This window comes from Misgurnus anguillicaudatus, unplaced genomic scaffold, assembly GCF_027580225.2.
Source record: "Misgurnus anguillicaudatus unplaced genomic scaffold, ASM2758022v2 HiC_scaffold_27, whole genome shotgun sequence".
Taxonomy (NCBI): domain Eukaryota; kingdom Metazoa; phylum Chordata; class Actinopteri; order Cypriniformes; family Cobitidae; genus Misgurnus; species Misgurnus anguillicaudatus.
In genome coordinates, this window is record NW_027395277.1 from 2,150,505 (window position 1) to 2,174,792 (window position 24,288).

The 24,288-nt window shown below is 36.5% G+C and overlaps 1 protein-coding gene across 2 annotated transcripts in view; it reads right to left on the minus strand.

The window, feature by feature from the left end:
- The window catches only part of LOC129434000 (serine/threonine-protein kinase BRSK2), a 237,953-nt gene that overhangs the window by 212,769 nt on the left and 896 nt on the right, over nucleotides 1–24,288 (minus strand). The window lies entirely within an intron of this gene.

The following is a 24,288-nucleotide window of genomic DNA, read 5'->3' on the forward strand; positions in this document are numbered from 1 at the left end:
GGCCCTATTAGTGCCACTAACGCTCACAGATTGTCTTCTATTGGACAAGTAAGATTGAAACCAAACTAGCGCAGTCTTCTCGAAATTAAGAGAGGACCGTTCCGCATTGTTGTATGTGAAATGATACAAATTACTGTCTTTGTGTCAGTTTATTGTTTAAAATGGTCCGCAAATATGTGTTTCATATTTGTAACGCGTTACCTTTCCACGTGCTTACGCAATTACGTGAGGTCGCGCTGGTACGTCACAGTGGCGGTGGTCGGTGGAAAACAAAAAGTTGTGGTTTAAAAGTGCTTTTTTTCTTGCCAAAAAATGACATTTGTTTCGCTAGATGAGACCCTTATGCCTTGTTTGGGATTGTTTAAAGCCCTTTGAAGCTCAGTTGAAACTGCATTGAAACTGTAAATTTTTGGGGTCCAATAAACTCTTAAAATGAGAAAAATCTTGGAATGTTTTCCTCAAAAAACTTAATTTTTTCTCGACTGAACAAAGAAACACATCAACATTTTGGATGACATGGGGTTGAGTAAATTATCTGGATTTTTTTAAGAAAATGGACTAATCCTTTAATAATCACTGACATAATCTGCTGTTCTTTAAAAACTGGGGTAAATTTCCTTGATAATCCTCATAGTAGGCCATACATTGTATCATATACATGTAACTTAACTAGCAACACGAAGGTTCAATCCTCTAGGAATGCTTGTACAGATAAAAATGTATACCTTGCAAGTTGCTTTGGATGAAAGCGTCTGCCAAATGTAAATATTCTCTCTCTTCCAGAAATACTGAGTAATCACAGAGACTTCGACATCAAAGGCAGAGTGGAAATATGCTGTTTAACTCTCAGCGGACTATCAGCTGTGCCAGACTGAGTCTGTTCTCACAATCTGTCTTAAAGAGATCCAGAACCTGCAGAACCAGAACCGAGTATGCTTACGTAAATGTGATGCTAAATCAAATATTTCCTTTAAGTATATGTTGTATAAAATTCTCAAATCTGATTAGATGTTAAAACAGTCAATATCGGTGCGGGTATTTTCCATTGAAAACCCAAGTTCATCATCACTGGGTCTATTTCAGTGCTGTTTAATGCACCGGGTCCAAGTTTGATTTCCATTTTAATGCACATGAGAGTATATACGTTACACTTCGTCAGAGGTAGTTTCTACCAATTCACAATGGCCATCTGTAATGAAATCATAAAACAAAGCCATATTGGATCATTTCCTCTGGGTAGTTCAGACTGCACCATTGGTAATATATGTGTAAAATAGATGGGTCTTTCCTCTAAGGCTTAAGTGAGCGCCACAAACATATAGGTTAACACAGCGGTCACCATAGAAACAGCAAGCGACGCAGGTATACCTTAAGCATCTGTACCTATAGGACCTGTTTTCTATTTAAAGCACAACCGCCAAGCAATAATCTTGAAAAAAATGTCTGTTTATGGTAGCAGAAAAATTTTTTAAATTTAGTGAAATTATATTAAAATTATAGTAATATAAAGCGGACAATGTTTTAAAATAAACATAAAATGTTAATTAAGTCACTGTGTGTTTACATATAAATATAAATAAATACAAATAAATATAGGAAGAGTTTGGTTTCAAAACGCAATAAATCCATTTATCCATTTTGTATACCAAGAAAGTGTCAAGATAAAAACCACTATTTTTAATTCCAAAATCAAATCCATAATTAGATTTTTTTAGGATTTATTATAGAAACGTATAATTTTTCCGCAGTTTTTTTTTTCTAAATAAATCTATTAAATCAATATATAAATATGCATTTATCTTTGCCATGTTATATTAATTTAGTTGACTAGTGGTATACACTGATTAAAAAAATAAACATTAATGGCATTAATCAAAACACTTACTTTGTCATATTAAGAACACTGTCATTGCTGCCGTCATCATTGGGACGTCGTTACCGAACTTTTTTGACAGCGATCAGCTGTAAAATGTTTTGATTCTGCACGATTTTCGTTGACTTTGCGTAAAATAATGGAAAGTTTTTCATAAGATCCTCTGGGGTCAATGTGTAAGCATGACAGAAGCTTGATGCTGTCGGGTGAAAACAAGCAACAGCCGATATTTTTCCTTCGCTGAGTGCCTCTCTCGTAAATTATTCGATTTTGATGGCTTACGTTTCTTCCCCACCACAGAAAACCACCACAGATTTATTAATGCCATCAAAAGTATTATTTTGTTTGTTTGTTGATCACGAAGTACAAAGTAGATGAGGAAAACTAGGATTCTGTGTGTATTTGAAGCTCCGCCATTATCATTTACAATGTGTGGAATGGTGCGCTGTGATTGGTTAAGCAGATTTATTGCATTCTGCAGAGAAGAAGGACTGGCATTTGTCGCGGTTTGTAAAAAACGGGAGAAAAGATGACAGAATAACACGGCAGATATCGGATTTTGAGTAAAATAAAGAATTGACTATAATACTGACCTGATACAATACTGATTTTGGCGGTAACTAATTTTTTATAAAATGACGTTTATCGCGTTTTGGAACCAAACTCATCATATATATTTATGATTGTAAATGATTGCTTTCGACACATACTATACGTTCATAAAATACTTCTGCATCAAATCCCAACCTCAGGCCATTCAGAAATACAGTTTCTTAGGCAGAATCCATTAAAGTCTAAAATAGAAAATGCTAATTAATAACAAATCGTTACAGATGCACTTAGCTGGGTTTGCATCTGAGCTCTATAAACATATAAACAATTTTCACCGATACTTCAATCCGCTCCATACTGTAGGCGGTAGCCATTAATGGAGAATCTATACATATATATGTCTATGGCTGACAGAGGGGTGGGCGATAATCTGGTATTGTTTCTATCGAGGCTAGGCACCCACATCACGTTGCTGTGCGGGTGGTCACAAAAAAACGTAACGTTTGTACACATATTTAAGCACCGCAGTTTTCAAACAAGTGATTCTAAGCCATTGAAACACAAACGACAGTGCTAAATAAGTGCGCTGTTTCTATGTGACATTAGCGCAAAAGTCGCGAATCTGCTGCTCATTGAGCTCGTGAGCATTTATTGGCCTTAAATACACATGTGCCTCAAAATTTCAGTGTTTGCAAGTATCCCCATAAACACGACCATGTAGGCCTTAAAGGGGACATTTCACAAGACTTTTTTAAAATGTAAAATAAATCTTTGGTGTCCCCATAGTACGTATGTGAAGTAGAGGTCTTCTCGGGTCCAAAGAAATGTACCCGACCCGAAATGACCCGAATCACTTCATACCCGAACCCGACGTGCATAAATAAAATATTTTTAAAGAAAGACCCGACCCGAGACAAACCCGAGAAAATTAGACCCGAGTCCGACCCGAACTAGTGAACATTTTTTTTTAACCCGAATGTAAACGGCACTGACGTGTGCATTCTGCAGACCCACGCGCAGCAGTCTGACAGAAAGAAACTCCGGTGGCCTTGCAACCAATTTGGCGAGCTGCTCCATTCGTTTTACTTTGTTATCTGACGACGACACCAACGTAACCGCTAAAATGTACATTTATAATTGACTGACATGTTTGTCTCAACGAAAATGAACCTTCCGACAACCACACAATGTCGCAGGCGCTCTTGGCAAACAGATGAGAGGTTTGAAAAGGACATTGTTGCACACAGGCGAGAGAGTTCGGGTCTTCTCGGGTCCGTTCAGAAAAAACACATTCATTTTTAAATTACCCGAGACCCGATGCCGCTATTATTGTACCCGACCCGTGTCCGAGGCACATGTGAAACTTTTAGACCCGAACCCGATCGGGTCTCGGGTTGGACCTCGGGTTTTCGGATCTGAGTGGATCCGTGAAGACCTCTAATGTGAAGTTCTATCTAAAAAAAAAACCATAAATAATATAAATTTTTAGGTGTGAGCAAAAATGTGCTGTTTTGGGTGTCTTTTTAAATGCAAATGAGCTGATCTCTGCACTATATGGCAGTGCCGTGGTTGGATAGTGCAGATTAAGGGGCGGTATTATCCCCTTCTGACATCACAAGAGGAGCCAAATTTCAATGACCTATTTTTTCACATGCTTGCAGAGGTTTTAGTGTAAAAGCAGCGTGAATGGCTCATATTTGTAAAATATGCAGTGCATGATGGTAAAAAATAGCATTATCTGTGCATTTGACACTTTTAGAAAACCAACATCTTACTTAAACTCCAAGACAAAGCTAATAATTGTCATTCACACTCATTTATGATATTATGAGTAATTTGAGTCTTTTATTGAACGCAAAATGTATTTCCCACCGTCACTTGTGCAGTCAACAGAAACACCGTAACATGCATTTCTTAAAACCTTGCAGCACGTGATAAACGGCACTCGTCTTTCTTTAGTACAGATCTTCACGAGCTCTTTGACCCCCATAGAAAAACTGGCTGCAAATTGTGCGGATTGCTGAGTAACCACAGCTGTTTCATTCAGGGAGCAAACAGGGTGAGCTTTGAAGCCTGCACAGCTTTTTTCTAGTTGATTATGAGCAAGCAGGACTGACGTTCGGCTTCCACAGGGCACGTGAGGACGCCTTGAGAGGAACCTAGAGGTTTATTATCAATTTCAAAGAGATGCAGCGGCCTCTCGGTATTACTGTGGTGACAAGCTCTTCAAGTCGGCTAAGATGGAGGAACTGAAAACTGGAGTCTCATCATTAGCTTCAGCTCTTAACTGGGATGAACAGTTACACAGAGAACATTTCCGGTTTATTCTTCAAAGTAAAGAACGTCGAGTGCCAGAGGTAATGAGTTCAAACAGACTAAATGAGCAGTCACACTACTAGACGTTATGCACATTATACACCACAATGAATACTGGTGACAGGATATGATGTCATGATGTCAAACAATTACATGGGACTTATATATGATTTTATACTTTTAGCCAATTTTTCTCAACTTTTGAGCAAGTGGCTCTCAGACTTTTTAGCGTGTACCCCCCTTGTGTCGGGTGCATCCGTTTGCGTCCCACCCGAAGGAAATTTATGACATAAAACAAACTTGAATTCGAATCTATTACCAAAACATATTACAATGCAGTGGAGTTGGTTAGTAGCGGTTTAGTTACACAGAATTTATGAAAATTAAAGGGGACATTTCATGAAAATATGACTTTTTGAAAAGTGCTATAATTGGGTCCCCAGTGCTTCTATCAATCTAGAAAATGTGAAAAAGAAACAACCCAGTAACATAGTTTTGGTAAACCAGTCTCTCCAAGCCAGGGCTGTGACGGATTACAAAACTCACGGTTCGGATCACATTACGGTTTTGAAGCACGGATGGGATCATTTTTCGGAAAAGCAAAAAAAAGGGTTTTAATATTATTATTATTATTATTATTATTATTATTATTATTATTTTAGAGCCACAGTCTTGTCTTGGGTTGTTTGATTAACATTAATGACACAGACTTAAGTAGGTTAATTGAGGTTACTGCCTCTTTAAAGGAATATTCAATTTTCTTAAAAGAAAAATCCAGATAATTTACTCACCACCATGTCATCCAAAATGTTGATGTCTGTCTTTGTTCAGTAGAGAAGAAATTATGTTTTTTGAGGAAAACATTGCAGGACTTTTCTCATTTTAATGGACTTTAATAGAGCCCAACATTTAATACTTAACTCAACACTTAACAGTTTTTTCAACAGAGTTTCAAAGGACTATAAACGATCCCAAACGAGGCATAAGTGTCTTATCTAGCGAAACGATTGTCATTTTTGACAATAAAAATAAAAAATATCCACTTTTAAACCACAACTTCTCGTCTAGATCCGGTCCAGCGCGACCTAACATAAATGCGTCGTGACGTAGGGAGGTCACGTGTTACATATATAAAACGCAAATTTGCGGACCATTGTAAACAATAAACTGACACAAAGACATTAATTAGTATTAGTTGACATAAAACAACGTAGGAACGGTCCTCTTTCAACACATTTGTAAACACTGGGGCGGAATTTTGCGTTCGTCCTCTGTGACCTCGACGTCATGACGTATTGCGTGGGGTCACGCTGGCGCATAACGACCGAATCTAGACGAGAAGTTGTGGTAAAAAAGTGGATATTTTTTAATTTTTCTTGTCAAAAATGACAATCGTTTCGCTAGATAAGACCCTTATGCCTCGTTTGGGATCGTTTATAGTCCTTTGAAACTCCGTTGAAAAAACTGTTAAGTGTTGAGTTAAGTGTTAAATGTTGGGCTCTATTAAAGTCCATTAAAATGAGAAAAATCCTGCAGTGTTTTCCTCAAAAAACATAATTTCTTCTCGACTGAACAAAGAAAGACATCAACATTTTGGATGACATGGTTGTGAGTAAATTATCTGGATTTTTCTTTTAAGAAAATGGAATATTTCTTTAAGAGAAAAAGGAGCACAGACTGGTTTCTGACTCTATAATTCACGTAAGACATAAACAAATGTTTTTATTAGAAAAAAATACTGTGTGTATTTTGTGTGGATTTTATGTTGGACTACTTTTTGAAACGCGTCTCTCCGTATATGCACTACTGAGGGCACTTAAACACGTGCACACACCCAGGCGGAGGGCGAATTTCAAACGGCGCTTCAGGAAAAAGATGCAGCATAAACAATCGCTTCACATAAAAACGTTACGTTGTTTTCATTGCTCTATTCGGCAAATAAATGTTAATGGACTACAGTATGAGACACAGTAGCGCAACTCTCTTTATAGTTTACACATGAAGAGTTCTGATCTTTGAAGGGATTAGTGGAGCTGGACCGGACACATTTAATCGCATGTGGGTACAGAAATCTGCTCACTTTAGCACCTCTTTGCGGTTAAATTGTTTTAAATCACTTGAATGTTAACATTTGCAAGCCTTAGAAACACGTGCAAATTATAAACTTTACCCATTTAAATGTGCATATTAATCCGCGAATCACATGCGAGCCGAACCGCGGGTCGTGATTCAAACGGATCACGGATCAACTGCGATCCATCACAGCACTACTCCAAGCATGTGAAAAAATAGGCCATTGGAATTTAGCTCCCCTTGTGATGTCAGAAGGGGATAATACCGCCCCTTAATATGCACTATCCAACCACGGCACTGCCATTTAGTGCAGAGATCAGCTCATTTGCATTTAAAAGGACACCCAAAAATTGCACATTTTTGCTCTCACCAACAAAAAGGCAATTTTAACATGTTATAATAAATTATCTATATGGTATTTTGAGCTAGAACCTCACATATGTACTCTGAGGACACCAAATATTCATTTGTCATTTAAAAAGTCTTGTGAAATGACAATTTTATAATGTCTTAATGCTTTAAGTCTCATCTTAGATATTTCTCGTAAGATAAAGAGTCTCAAAATCTCACAAATATCTCCATTAGAGTTTTGGAAGAGATCTCCTAAACTGAGCTCAGATTTGCGAAGTCTGCAATCAAAAGTCAATATTTCCTTAGCAATATTAGGAGAAACATCTGAGACCAAGTTGATATTTAATCGAAACACAACTAAAAACTCAAATCTCCTGAGAAATTAAAGAGCAATACAGTTTCCTCTTGGTTTCAATGTGGAAGCAACTACCAAACCTCAAATATAATCTTAAAGACAAAACTGGCATACAATGCTGTTTAAAATTGCAGCTATTTTGAACAAAACTCTTATTTTTATGATAGAACTGTGATTTGTACATTGCAAATATTTTAAGGACCAAGAAAACCATGCTAAAACCCCTTCACTCATAAACTTAAAAGCGGTCTTTAAGTATATTTCTTGCTATCAGCGCTACAACCTTAAGTTGTTTATGACGGTCGCAAATGCATCAATATGTATAATACCTCCTTCTATCGGTTTTGTAGCAGCCATTGGTTTTTACAGCATATATAAATGTTACCGAGAGCAGTAAAGGCTCGTGAGGGCACTCATGGGGTTTACTAGAAGAGTGAAGGTGATTATCGGGCCCCTAGCAGCCGTGGAGGACGGAGCCAGTCGATTAAAACTCTCAGCCCTTCGCAATAAATCTTAGCCGTCCTCGGGGACAATATTAATGAATGTGTGGAAACAGGTGGATACCTTTCTTTTCTCAAAGGCTCTTTGCTGGTTTTCATTGTAAATTTCACTGGCGTTGCAGAAAATGTTGCAGATGCACGACAAAGCGAAAAACATTACATGGGGCTACTTGGCTACTTAGTTTTACGCTTTCAATTGCTTATGATACACAAGGCCGGTCTACCCAGAGGTCAAATGTCATGAGAGGTGATTTATGCATGGGACATCATGCGTTATTTTGTTTCCATCCCAGATCTATTCACTTCAACACAATACCCCTTGTGTATTGCGGTGAAAATACAGAAATCAGTGGAATCAAGCTGCTAAATGTCTGTAAGTTTTTCACAACCATATAACTCATGCAATAAAATATAGTCTGAAAACGATTTATTTTATAGCATAATTAAAGAGCAATGCAATACTGCAGCAATGCTTTTATAATAATGCTTCATACTGTACATGAGTGATTCTCACGAAACCATTGAAACACCACGGCACTAATGATTTTAGCTTTAAAATGTGTAATATAGTAACATTAAAAAGCATCAGAATTAACACAATACTGTGTTCTACTTGCACAATGTGTGATTTCAACATAAGAATTTATAATTGTAAATTTTATCTCATTTTCTGCTGAAATTCTCATTACCGCAATGTGTCCGGCTGTGTTTGAACATGCGTTTTGTTGTAATTTAATCAAATTAACACAAAAATATTAAGAAAAAAAATAAATGGATGTTTTGCTAGACTACTTTACATGACAGAAAAAATATTTACTGAATATTCATGTATAATAATAATGAAGAAAAATTAGGAAAATGATGTGTCCATGCCTGATGTTCTCATCCTCCGCAACACTTTTTGAGAACAGTTTAAGCACACATACAGAATTTTAATAAAGTTTGATTTTGAGTGACCAAGCACATGGACCAGTTACTTCAAGATGGCTACCAGGTAAGATCATTTTTTTACAGTTAATTTGAAATATTGTCTTGTCAGAATGCTTACACGACATTTTGATTATCATTACCGCAACAGATGCTTATTAAATGTTAATTTAATTAATAGAAGCATAATACTTTGATTTTAAATGCATGTGCAGAATCTCCAAAATTTGTTCTTTCAGGTTTGTCATGTCATTTTGAAAATATGTCAGTGTTGATGTTTTCTGACTGTTGCGGTAATGAGATTTTTTAGGACTTATTTTTTAAATTATGTTACAAAAAGTGTTAAATGATAAGTAAAAGTTTTTAAATTAATGTTCCCATTTACTCCAGACTTTGTTTTTCAATGTCTGGTGGGAAAAAAAAGTAAATTTAAGCAATTTCTACATTTTCATGCTTGACATTTTTAAAACCAAGTTTTCGTGAGAATCACCCACATGCACATATGTGACCCTGGACCACAAAACCCGTCTTTTTTTAATTGAGATTTATACATCATCTAAAAGCTAAATAAATAAGGATAGGGCATTAATTGGTCAAGATACAACTTTTTGAAAATCTGTAATCTGAATTTTAAATATTTATGATATTTAGGGGGTATAAATCTGACAGTTCATTGCAATACGATGCAGTATATATTATTTCCGTCAGCGATGCAATATTTGCCTGTGCATCGAACATTTCTTTGATGCAATTACGATTCGATTTGATTATTTGTTGGTACTTTAATATTACGTGGATAGTTAAGCAGTTACATTTAACTCACGAATGCGAACAAAATATATAACATGAACGTTTAAAGAAACTCTTTAAAAAAAGCACAATCTCTGTCCCAATAGGGACATTTACAACAACAAACTAAGAAAAAATACACTTTTAAATAAAGAAAAATAAATAATGAGGGAACAAATGTCACAATGTCTTTAGTGTTTCAGCTGGTGCGGACAAATGTTTTCTGCCAATCTGTTTGTCCAATCCATTTTCCAAATACAAAATATTTCTAAACCCACAATTTGCATCCGATAGCAGTCAAAACGTCTTCTTTCGCTGTGTTTTTGCTGCATCAACCACTTTGTTGCTACATTGCATTCACTTGCTGACACTAACACACAAAAATAAATGAAAATGCGCGCTTTGGCGAAAATGCGTAGATGGACGTTACGTCAAGGAATGTGAGAGTGTAAAAATAAAGATACCTTATAACGATATTTTATGCGTGGCATCAATGCATCCTATCGTTAGAAATGTAATCGATGCATGAATCCATATCGATGTATTGTTATAAACCTAATGAAATTAAATTATTACAAATTTAAAAAACATTTTCATGCACGTGATCTTACTTAATATCCTAATGATTTTTGGCATAAAAAATCTATAATTTTGACCCAAACAATGTATTGTTGGGTATTGCTACAAAAACACCCATGCGACTTATGACTGATTTTGTGGTCCATCGCTCGGATTGGTTTGTCTACTGTACTTTTCAATTTCACTAAATAAGCATTTTAATATAAAAAATAGTTTGTGTTTAACTGAAGAAAGTCATATACTGTCAGAGTGGATGGTGTGGTGGGCAGTGCTCCAAAATATGGTGCAAACGCAATTTGGCGACCCGAGTTCGAGCTCCTTTGCTGATCCCTTACCCCTTTCTCCGCCCTGTACCTTCCTGTCCTCTCCTCACTGTCTATCAAATAAAAAAAGGTCATATACGATGTATCAATTATGAAACCACTTTAAAAGCAGCTGGATTATTTTCAACCAAGCATTGGGTGGCGAACCTAATTCAACCTTTGCTGGGTTGTTTCAGCCCAAAATGCTGTGTTTTAAAGGAAAACACCACCGTTTTTTAATATTTTACTATGTTCTTACCTCAACTTAGACAAATAAATACATCCCTATCTTTTTTCAATGCACTAGGGATGCTTAACGATTAATCGCGATTAATCTAGAAGAATAAGAGTTTTTGTTTACATCTTATATGTGTCTGTGTATAATAAATATGTATATATAAATATGCACACATGCATGTATAATTTTAAGAATTTTTTTTTATATATTAAGTATTTATATTTATATAAAATATAAATTATACGTAAATATATATACTCATGTAAACATTTCTTAAATATATCCATGCATGTGTGTGCATTTATTTATACAAAGTTATTAAACACAGTTCACACACATATATGATGTAAACAAAAACTTTTATTCTGCTATAGATTAATTGCGATTAATCGTTAAGCATCCTTAGCGTGCACTTAATCTTTGTACAAATAAAATGTGGCAAATTTTTAAGCACCCAAGGTCGAAGTGCTGCAAACTAAGTGCTCTTCCGCCATACAATATAGCTCTCATTTTTTAATACGCTTAAAAAATCGCCACGTTTTATTTTGTGCCACCATACTTACTTGTGTAACTACTCATGCAACCGTCTTTAAATAAGGAACTGTTTGGATCCTAAGGAATGAATGGGGCTACGCTAAATGCAAACACATTCGTGATGCACTGTACAAAGATTAAGTGCACGCATTGAAAAAAGATAGGTATGTATTACTTTGTCTAAGTTGAGGTAAGAACATAGTAAATATTGAAAAACGGTGGTGTTTTCCTTTAATCCATTATTGAGTTTTCTGGGTTAATTTAAAACAACGGCTGGGTTTGTCACATTTTTGACAACACTGGGATGAAAATAACCCAGGATTATTTATAGGTCATCGTTGTCCACAAAAAATTGAGATGCCTTACTCCAGAAAGTCTGTCAATGCACAAAAAATATCATTTGCAACGTCTCATGCCACAACCCATCCTGTTACACTGCACATACAAAAGAAATCTCACCAGCGAGTCTTAGCCGTTTTAGATTCCATTAACATTTATACAGCAAGTCTGTCAATACCAGAGGGAAAGTAAAGTTCAGTATAGTTCAGCTCACAGACTCCATTAAAGACCCATCATCATCGTGACATTTATTCTTTGACTTACTGAAGAATATTCACTGCCGCTGTTTGTACGGCAAAGGTGTTGACCCTTAAACCAACAAAAAAACACGAATACATCGAGAACTAAAATCGCATAAGAGACGACAAATCAGATACAGCAGCTTACAGTACGTGCATATGCACCACACAAAGCATTTGACCAAAATGACAAATCAAAGGTTGAAGGGTGAAGAGCTGTTAAAAGTACTTCAGGTTCATTTTACGCACATCTATTAAGCAGTTTGCCTCTTGTCAATGAAAAATATAAAACCTTAAAAAAGCAAAAACTAAAAGGCAAACATAATCGCCACTGATATGACATCACATGATGTATGACATCAACACAGTTTAGATGAGATGTATGAGGGTGATTTATACGTCTGCGCTGAACATATCACCGTAGCCTCAACACGCATCAGGCATCGTTGTTCATGTTGGCACGCGATTACACATGCAGATCTCTAGTAGGCAGCGGCCGTCCATGGGCATGTTGTGTTACACTATTGTGTAAACCCAATATATCAAGGCAAAAGCCGAAGAAGAGGCAGCTTGTTGTGTACGTTGTTGAATAAGCATCAGCAGTGATGGAGGTAAACAGACAGTGACGTTTGTTGAAGCTTGAGTTGTAAGGAGTGCTTCACACAAACCCCATTGACTTGACCATAGTTTCATTCCTACTATGAAAAGTCAGTTTTGGGGTGGACTACTTCTTTAAAAATCGCTTTTAAAATTGATCCGCCTTTGTTTTTACCATCACAAACGAAAATGCATATGAGGAAATGCGACGCCGATTTTTTTTCCTAAGGGAGGGGTTCTAGCGGACCAATAACAGCACTTATGGTTCGCGTAGAATTGACACATTTTACAGTTTTTGAGAGGTGCCTGCCAGACTACGCCATAGGGTACGCCGTAGGGTACGCATCTATGGTCTGATTTAGCGGAATTTAAGCGAATGTATTTGACGAACGTATAACTGTGGGTTTACACCAGATGCAAGTTCAACGATTTGCACGAGTAGATTACATACAAAGTCAATGCAAAGAAGCGATCCGACGCGTCCTTGCATAGGGCGATGTGAATGACGCGATATGGGTATCGCGTTTGCCGTGAAAACATGCGTTATTTGCCTTAAACGCGGCTTCATCCAAGTTGAAAATATTCAACTCGAGCGAAAAATTTGCATGACACAAAGTTAATCCCGCGAGTAATCTAGAGCGAGCAACGCGATCCGATTGCACGCTTTGCGTTTGGTGTAAACCCACAGTAATACGTGCAGAGAGCATTCGCTTAATATCATTATATGAAGAGTTTCGTTGCAAAACAAGATAAATCCATTTTTTAAAATTAAAAAACTCAAAACATGTTTATTATGATGTTATTATTATTTTGTTTTATTGGGCTACTTAGCTGTATTTTTAATTTTAGTTATGAAGGTTTAAATCAAAACAAACCAACTGCAAGTGAATTGAAATGAATTAGAATGCACAACCAAAAACGAGATTTCTGAACAATTAAAAAAACTGAGTTATCTCGTTTTGCAACAAAACTCTTCATATGATTTTTGACAGAGGTGGCATTTAGCAGCTTTTGCATTTGAGCTCTTCATATATTTGTATTCATTTTCCAAGATTCCTTGCAGATTTATATTTTGATTTAGGCTACGTTTACACGGAAACGATCTGAAGAGAAAACGCAAAAGTGCCGTTGCATTATCACTTTTTAGTCCGCGCTTATACAAGCATTTTGGGGGGGAAATCTGCGTGCATATGGTGACGCAAAACTGTGTGATATTCGATGTAGTATGCACTCCAGGCAGCTAGGTGGCAATGTGAAGCACTGACACACAACAACGCCAAGTCCACGCGCCTGCATACAACCTTCTTCCTTGTTCTCCCAGGTCTTGTCCAAAGCCGTCTGGTTTGCCTCCGATGAATTGGTGCATCAACAATTTGATAGACGTAATTAATGCACCTTCTCTGATCAGTAATACTAGCTGTGAATATTTCGTACAACTGCTGGAAAGACTCTTGTATATTTAACAGAGCAAGTATGGCAACTTGAAAGTCCATGCCCGTGACTTAAACGCGTACACAACAAGAGCCCCCGTGAGCAGACTTTTGCGTTTTTTACGCACATGCGATAAAATATTTTTACGTTTTCACCCTCAAGCGTTCTCCAGGGTTCCCTCACCTTCAATTTCAAGGACCTTTCAAGGACTTTCCAAGTCCAATACCTCTCAAATTCAAGGACTAAATGTGGGGACACATTTCAAGTGAGATCAAGGTTACATTGTGTTCCCTTTTAAGATACATTGTTACAGTTCCCTTTCGAGGGAACTCGCGCTGCGTCACTGCGGTGACACTTTGGGGACCCTTCCAGGGGAAAGTGTGTCTGAATGGTATATTAAATTCAACCAATGGTAAAGCTTAACGACAAAGACAGGGTATCTGAAATATTGCCAAAGACGGCTTTTCAGGGACGCAGGAAGTATGGCAACTCTTTATATTTGGGGGTCGATAACCGATATATAGACCGATAAATATTCATATTATTTTCGCAATGAAAAACTCCCAGACCGCAGACATCTTGTCTTTGCGCTAGACTAGCATACTCTTCTTAAGCCCGCAACACGTGTCATCTTCATGCTATGTCACAGAAAGCACCAATCAAAACTTCACATGGCCAGCAATGAGCAAGTGAAGTGGTTCAACAAACCAAAATAATCCATCATTTATCGGCTTTCATTTATCGGCCTAATTTTGCTATCAGACCGATAACCGATAATATTAAAAATAAGCAGTTATCGGCCGATATATTGTGCATCCCTAGTTGGGAGAGCTCAGATTGTCATATATGTTTGTGTAATATGATAGAGGCTGTTTACACCTGGCATTAACATGCGTTTTTATCGATCGGATCACAAGTGGACGACGTTAATGCCAGGTGTAAACGGTGTTCAAAACATTTTGAGCTCGTCCACTTTCGACCACTTTCAACCACATCCAGAGGTAGTCGAAACCACTTTCGATCGGATCGCTTTGGAGTTGCGGAACGCACATGTGGTTGAATGCGTTCGAACAGCCACACGCGACCGCCTTCTCTCCGCCCATTTATCTAATCTGAGGTACTAAACACAAGTTATCGTCTTTTCTGACTTCTGGCATGAATACACGGTGAACAGTGCTATTTTTAGCCTTTCATTGACAAAACTAAAGCGGCTGATCTCCGTAGTTTCGTTTTGAAAGCGTGTGAAAGTTGCGCGATCCGATTTCATCAATTGCGCTGAAAATTCAGAGAAAGCTCTAACATATACACGTAAACAAGCAGCGGACTCCGACATAATATTAGTTCGCGTCCATATAAACTCATCATTACTCCCGCTCGCGTTTAAATGACAGCAGAGAGACTCGCCCACCGTCTTACAACAGACCACCCCCTCACAGTATTCAGGACAGAAGCGGTCGAAAGTGGACAAAAGAGACGGATTAAAATACCAGGTGTAAACGTAATGTGTCTCTCTTATCCACTTGTGATCCAATCGATGAAAACACATCTTAATACCAAGTGTAAACAGCACCATAAAAACAACACACCACCATTTACAGTTGCTTTTAAGTAAATCTTTTAACTACAGGAAGCTAGGCAACATCAAATTACAGCAATCCCAATTTTCCTGAACTTCTGTCATTTAAAACCTGTTGAAATGAGTAAGCAGCCAATTCGCACGTGCAATTACTACATTCACGCTATAACAAAAACCATTAGATGTTCTCTGACAAGCTAATTGTGGCCTAAATGGCCCTTTTTACAGTAAGATGTAAATGTTTATTTGTTGTATTTTTAGAGGTTGAGTGTTGTGTGTTTTGAAGAGGATGAGTCTTTGTGTGTGTCCATGAGATTGTACCTTTATTTCATGACATCAGTGTTTCTCATTTAGACAACTGTGCTCCTTGTGTAATGGTGAGTAAAACACAAACGCTTGCGACCCTGCAAACATAAGGACTCTTAACCTATCAGGGATAGTGTGGACAACAGGTTTGAAATTTACTGACGCATCCATGACTACTAAACCTAAATCAGAAGTTTGCACATGCAAATATTTTTTTTTTAAATATGCACTAGCATGTAGCGGAGGCAAGCTGAATTATGAGAGAGAGAAAGAGAGAGAGAGAGAGGTTGTATTAATTGAATGTTATTGTAAGGGAGAGGTCCATGCACCCTACTGAGAAAATCCCATTAGTATCCAGCGAGATTTAATCGCCCTGTATAAAATTATTAAAAACCTCAGTGTATTGCTCTATTCCACACTATTAAAGGTGATCCCCGACATTACGAGTGGACCGCAGGGAAATCCTGTGCCCGTGTTTGCATACGTACACAAAAACTGAAATGATTAAAACGTGTCCAATCGCAAACAACACATGAGCGTGCTTTCTGCCTTGGGAGTTGCCATGGAAACCCATGTCGCACATTAGCGTGAGTTAGTGACATTGCGATCTATGTTACTCATCGGCGTGTGTGTTATCCAAACGTTCAGATGAAATGAGAATCAGAGGGACAACACACTTTTTGTTTAACCAACTGGTTTTCTAACTTTCCTCCGTCCTTAATTAATTGTACGATTAATTAAATGTTTTCAAAGTTTATACAGTATAATGAAGAGACAAATATTTTTGTCACACAAAGATAAATGGCATCTCAATCGTGTTATGACATCAGAGACATGCACATAGACTTATTCTTCAAAGAAACATTTCCCAGATTCATTCACTTATTCATCAGCATCATGCATCATTCAAGTATTTGATTGGGTAAATTTGTTAGTGTCTATGCTGATTTGTTGATTACACATCATTGCCATATTAATCTCTTGTGCTATTATAAACTAATTTAATCAAACAAAACAATCGTTACATTGTTGCGAAAACAATACAAATGTTTTAAAAAATGATTAGGTCTATTTTAAATATGCCCCAAACTGGTCACACCACATGACAACAATGGTCCATTTTTTAAATTGAGATTTATAAATAATCTGAAAGCCGAATAAATAAGCTTTCCATTGATGTATGGTTTGTTAGGATAGACGATATTTGAAAATCTGATGGTGTAAAGAAAATTATTGAGAAAATTGCCTTCAAAGTTGAAGTCCTTAGCACTGCTTTCACTCACAAAAAAAAGTTATGATATCTTTACGGTAGGAAAAAATATCTTTATGAAACATGATCTTAATGATTTTTGGCATAAAATAAAAATGTAAAATTTTGACACATATTTTTGGCTTTTGCTACATATATACAGTACCAGCGCGACTTGTAGTGCACGGCCATATATGGTAAAAAAAAGTGGAAATTCTTTTAAAAAATTGGCTACTTTTGTCATTTTGAAGTTTAACTCATTCCCCGCCAGTATTTTATGTGATTTTCACAAAAGTTTCATAAAATGTCTTCCAGGAAAAATTTCTTCTAAAATATATATATCAAATAAAAAAACAGACCCTCTGCTTTCAAACAAACCAACACACAAAACTGGGAAAAGTTTCATCCTATCTTCATTTGTTTTTTATAACCTCTCAAATATGGTTAGGTTTCTATAAAAATAAAAAAAATTAGCAAAAGGTTGAAATTAGGGTTGCATAACGATTAATCGCGATGAATCTGTTGCAGAATAAAAGTTTTTGTGTACATCATATATGTGTGTGAACTGTGTATAATAACGTTGTACAAATAAATACACACACATGCATGTATATATTTAAGAAATGTTTACATGTGTATATACATTTGTATATTTATGTAAAATTTATATTATATATAAATATAAATACTCAATATATCATTTTTTTTATAAATTATACATGCATGTGCATATTTATATATACATAATTATTATTCACAGTTCACACAAATATGTGAAGTAAACATAAACCTTTATTCTGCAATAGATTAATCGCAATTAATCATTATGCAACCCTAGCTGAAATAATAGAATTTTTGTAAAGAGATTTTGTTAAAGATCAGATTCAGAATGATTATCAAAACATCCATAGAGTTTAAAATTAATGAAATTGTTTTTGCAGTTTTTAGTAATTGGGTTAGTGGATAATAGCGGAATTACAGATTACCGTAAAAACTTGTAAGGAAAGCTTCATTCGCAGGAAAATGTTTTCTCTTAAATGACAAGATAACTCGTCAATGGCGTGGAAAGAGTAAACTTTCCCAGTCCCTATCTGCTTTCATTATATGAAAAAAGTGATTGTAAACTAAAAAAAGTTTGCTTAATGTTCCCACTCCCATCCACGTATTATATGGAAAACACTGATCCGGAACATTTTTAAAGTGTAGGCTACTTTTGTCATTTTTTTAGCTTGACATTCCCAGTCCTTTTCCACTTTTATTACAGTATATGGAAATTGCTGGAAAAATGACATTAGTAGCGAAGTTTTTAATAGCAATTCCCGATAGTTATATTTCTTGTAATAAAAGCAAATGGACATTATTTTGAAAAGTTGATATTTTAAAAAGTTATATGGTTTAGGGAAGAGTTATGCAGTCAGAATATACAACACTATGTGGCCTTTACGTTGTTTATAAAACATAGTTGATATAATGTTCTCTCATTGTGTACGAAAAAACACTGTGTTTGAAGACATTGTGTATGAAGGGACTAGCACAGATCGGTCAACAGCCAACAAAACCAAGAAAACAGAAAGTCTCTGATAGTGTTTAGAACTGAAAAGAAAAATTGAGCGTGTTGGCCCCATCAACCTGCAACAATTTCAGTGCTTTTCCAAATGACAGTAAGCCTGACAGGAAAATACCAGCCTGCAAAACGCACAAAACTGAACTCAACATAACCTGCTCAACAAACCATAGCATATAAACCACCTTGCAGACACAATCTGGAACCAGGGACTTACTCTGAAATGCAAAATTGAAAACGATCAAAATACTGAACAATAACTTATTGTTATGCTGCGTTCAGACCAGCCGCGATAGAGGCATCAAGCGCGAGTGATTTCAATGTTAAGTCAATGTAAAGACGCATTGACGCGTGTAAGGAGGTCTCGCGGCGCGAATGAGGCATTTAGTGCGGCGCAGTAGACGCGATCATTTGCGCATCTAGTTCGTGCGAATGGCACGAATTGATCGTTGCTGTGGCAAACATGAGAGTTGAAAAATTTGAACTTTGGCGGAAAAACGTGCCACATTAACCAATCAGAAGCTTGCTCTAGTAGTGACGTGATTACAAAAAGCGAGCAGAGTCACAGAAGCCCCTCCCCGTGATGCGATTTTCAGCGTGAATGTCTCGATAATAGAATTTCACGCGCGAATGAAGCGAGTAAACTCAAATGTTCAAGCGGCAAGCTAGACGTGAATTTAACGCCTCAAACGCGGCTGGTGTGAACCGACGGTTAGGGTTGCAAAATTCCAGAAATTTTCCATGCGAATTAACGGGAATATATGGGAATTAACTGGAACATATGGAAATTAATGTGAATAACTGGAAATTTGAAATAATTGCAGAGTTGCCTAAACAGGGAATTTAAATGTAGTAAAAGAAAATCTTTCAGCATAATTTTATTTTAATATAAACCCAAAAAAGTACATACATCCTTCACAAAGGTAATCCACATGGCACCATTGGGTTAAAAAAGGTCCGGTAACGCCGCCATCTTGGACTCACGCAAGAGTCTTAGCGTAGTGAGCATTCATTATTACAATTTATAAAGTTTGAAATCTGGAAATTTTACAATATCACAACGATTACCTTTATTAACCCTTTGGAGCCGTGTGGATCGCTTTTGTGAGTGATGGATGCACTTTTTTGGACTTCGTTCCCTTATCCCTGTTTTCTCCTCTTATAAGCTTGGAAAACAAGGACATTTCCTAAAATAATTCCAAATGGGCTCATCTGAAAGATGATGGACATATCAAAATGCATCATGGGTTAATTTTGATATTCGGCTGTGGTTTATACAGAGTTCTGTGGACAAATTTAATGGTGTTTTGTTCTTATTGGATCTTGACAGGCTCAGTCCCCATCCATTTTCATTAAACAGACTCTGAGAAGAAATATTGGATTAACTTTTTCTTTTAACCACAATAAAAACAACTGCATAAATGATGTTTTCATTAAACCGTTTTCATCAGTCGAACTGCTACATTCAGACAGATATTGTGTTATTTGCACCGACCAAAACATCAATACATCTGACACTTTACACCCATTCTCTGCAGCGCAAAGAAAAGAAGGGCCAATCCATTTTGTGTAATCACATTTGAATGTTAACCAGAAGACGGAGTATTCACCTCCACCGCTTCTCGCCACAGGCAACACATATACAGAGATAAACACATTCATTCAGTGCAGGTCAGAAACGCTTAATTGCTTTTTCGGCATGTGTAAATTTGAAATATTAGAAGCAAGGGCATATCTGGTAAACAGGTCATAACTGTTTAATAAAGTAAATACAGTTTGTGTTTATAGAACTGAGAGCCAGCAACGCAAGTGTGGATACTACTCATACTGATACTGACACTCATTACGAAACTGCCTACTTCCATACAATATAGTATGTGAATATTAGTATGCAATGCGAGTAGTATGTCCGAATTCATAGTATTTGAAAAACAGTACCTGGATGCCCTACTACTTTCTGCTAGATATTTAAGTGTCCATTGGATGACACACTGCACCTTTAATCGTGATTAATCACATACATAATAAAAGTTTGTATTCCCTAATATATTTGTGTTTTTATTGTGTGTAATTATTATGTATATATAAATACACACCTACATGTAATAAATGTAAGAATTTTTTATGTATAATTTAAAATTTTTTTATATAATATAAAATATATCAAAATAATAATATATACACATGTAAATGTATCTTAAGTACATACATGCATGCATTTGCGTTTGTATTCATATATGCAAAATAATTACACACAGTGCACACACATATATTATGCAAAAACAAACTTTTATTTTGTATGCGATTAATTGCGATTAAAGGAATAGTCTACTCATTTTCAATATTAAAATATGTTATTACCTTAACTAAGAATTGTTGATACATCCCTCTATCATCTGTGTGTGTGCACATACAGTAAGCGCTGGAGCGCGCTGCGACACTTCGATAGCATTTAGCTTAGCCCCATTCATTCAATGGTACCATTTAGAGATAAAGTTAGAAGTGACCAAACACATCAACGTTTTTCGTATTAAAGACGAGTATTTACACGAGCAAGTTTGGTGATACAAAATAAAACGTAGCGCTTTTCTAAGCGGATTTAAAAGAGGAACTATATTTTATGGCGTAATAGCACTTTTGGGAGTACTTCGACTCGCCTGAAAAGTCCGCTCCCCTTCTCACTCTCATAATGGGAGAGGGAGGGTGTTACTGCGCCGAGTCGAAGTACTCCCAAAAGTGCTATTACGCCATAAAATATAGTTCCTCTTTTAAATCCGCTTAGAAAAGCGTTACGTTATATTTTGTACCACCAACCTTGCTCGTATAACTACTCGTCTTAAATAGGAAAAACGTTGATGTGTTTGGTCACTTCTAACTTTATCTCTAAATGGTACAGTTGGAAACACAGAACGACTCAAACCTAAAGACACGTCATCACTGTTTGTATAAGTGGTCATTCTTGAGAAATGTGAAATAACACGTAATCCTGATTAAATGAACTAAAAGAACGAAATGACTCGAAAAAAGATTTGTTCATTTTGATGAACGAGATTCAAAGATCTGAATCGCTAAAAAGATCCGAACTTCCCATCACGTACTGCAAAAAGATACATATGATAAAGCAAACAATTTCGGACACAGCCATAGAGGAGTTAGGGAATGTGCATTCCCACAATGCAATGCACTTGACCTGACCTTCCATTTCCAGCATTACTACTATTATTTTTCATATTTACCACCACATACATATCCTTTATTAATTTATGATGCTATCTAGAATATGCTTTTGCTCTCTGATATAGATTAAATACAGTATTAAAGCTCAAACATGTGGTGTAATCTGTACTATAGTATTCAATTCCAGCTCTGTGTCAGCCACGAATTTTAAGACAGCTCCAGCCATTACACACACACAAACATTTCTTCCTTTAATAATACATGTGTGCACATTCTCACGCACGCTAAACACACTTGCATACACCACTTAAGACTCAAAGTAAACACTGGTTGTTCACTTAAGCCAAGCAGATAAACAGATGTTGAGATCTGCTACAAGAAAATGTTGGAAATGTTTGGAACTGAATCTTCAACTATCAAATTTACAAAAATCCCAACAAAGCTGGAACTGTTCCAGCAACATTTGACACAGTCCTTCCCAGTATACCACTTAGCACTCAAACATAACAATCCTGGAACTAGGGCTGCATAACAACTAATCGCAACTAATCGTTTGCAGAATAAAAGTTTTTGTTTACATCATATACTGTATGTGTGTGTACTGTGTATAATTGTATAATTGTGTATATAAATACACACACATGCATGTATAATTTTAGAAATATTTGTGTTTTTATATTTATAAATTATATTTAAATATTATATTTTATTCTGCAAATGATTAGTTGCGATTAATCGTTATGCAGCCCTACCTGGATCCTGAAGCAGTTTTGATTCTTTGGTTACTTTGTACATTAATTTAGTTGTAAAGAATCTCCTGCAACTTCTTCCTAATAAACTTCAAAGGTCTAACAGATGTCCATCTTGCATTGCCTTCGGAAAGTTCAGGCCAAGCATAATGATTCATAAAGTGAATGACTCAGGACGCAAGGCTAACAAGCAGGACTTCAAAAAAAGTCCTGACTGCGAAACATAATGTCACGTTGATTCAAATAACGAGTACTGTGTAATTCAGACAATCCACACTGGTCCAGAGTGATTAGTCACATGACCTAAACGGTGCAAGTGATTGGTTCAAAAACATCAATGGTTCCCATGAGCAAAAGCATGCAGATCCAAAACAGTCGACTGCCATTGAGCTGATCAGTAATGCTAACAGATATCTCTCCATGCATTACAGACCTTCTTGAGTTAACATTTTTAACCAAGTCTGGAGAAACTCCCTAGAAACTAACAGTTGCTTTTCACTTAAAAAAATTCCTTGTTGGACTTCCTTTCGCTCTCCCTCTCATTCCTGCAAGGCATCGTCTATGTGAAAGAGCTTGTGAGCCAATAAGGGATTACAAACATGCTTAAAGCGCACGTGTGTGCATGTCGGACCTTAATCGCATAATGAATATGGCATTGGACAGGCAGATTAGCACGTCGGGTAGCAGAACCAAGTTCTTTGAGGAACCAAAAATGGTTCTTCTATAGCATCGCTGTGAACCTTTTAAGCGCCTTTATTTTTAAAAGAGTTGAATTCACATTAAAGGTGGTATGAACAACACAGACACAAAGGAAAGAGGTAGTTGACGTCCTACTGTGTGATCTATGAGGAACAAACTCCATCCCGTAGCTTTTGCATGTGAATCGGAATTACGGATGGATGCAAAACTGGCGCTCTTAATTTAATAAACAAGGTGTCTGTTTTATACAGTATGCTGTATAATGAATTTAAAGACAATGTAAGTCACACGTATCTGCAGATAAGACCTTTTTCTGAGAAGTTCTGTAAGGATTTAAATCAGCTGTCATCAAGGTGACTTGAATTCATCACATGAACGTAACTATAAACATACATGTTCCACTAACTTTCACCAAAATGTGTCCAATTCGTCAAAAAATTTTTGATCGTTTTTGAAGAAAATATTTCACTTGCAAAGTGTGCCTGTGCTATTAGTTTCAGATGCCACTTGGTTTGATATTTTATCAAATTATATTTATTAAATATCGCTTGGGCACCCAAACGTGTTGAGGGCACTGCATTAAATACTAGTAAATTAAAAAAATCATTCAATAAACGTTCTAATTTTGGCTCAGATCTAACATGATTAGATAGCAAAGACCAGAAACCAACACAATCATCTCAAAACACACAAGCTGAGCTCAGCAGCCGCGGGAGGGACTATAAGAATACAACCACTGCTGTAATCATTCGGGGACGGCAGATGGTCCGAAACATGGTCCGAAACGGCAGTAAAGTGTTACATCACAGAGACGGGGTGTGCTTTGTGATGCCCCAGATGTTCAAAGCACATGGTGCAATTCAGATTAAGAGAAATGCCAAACATTATTTAAAAATATGCTTTAAATAAATAAACAAAAAATATATTGCATATACATGAACTATAAATATGCAATTTAAAAATGTGCATGCAG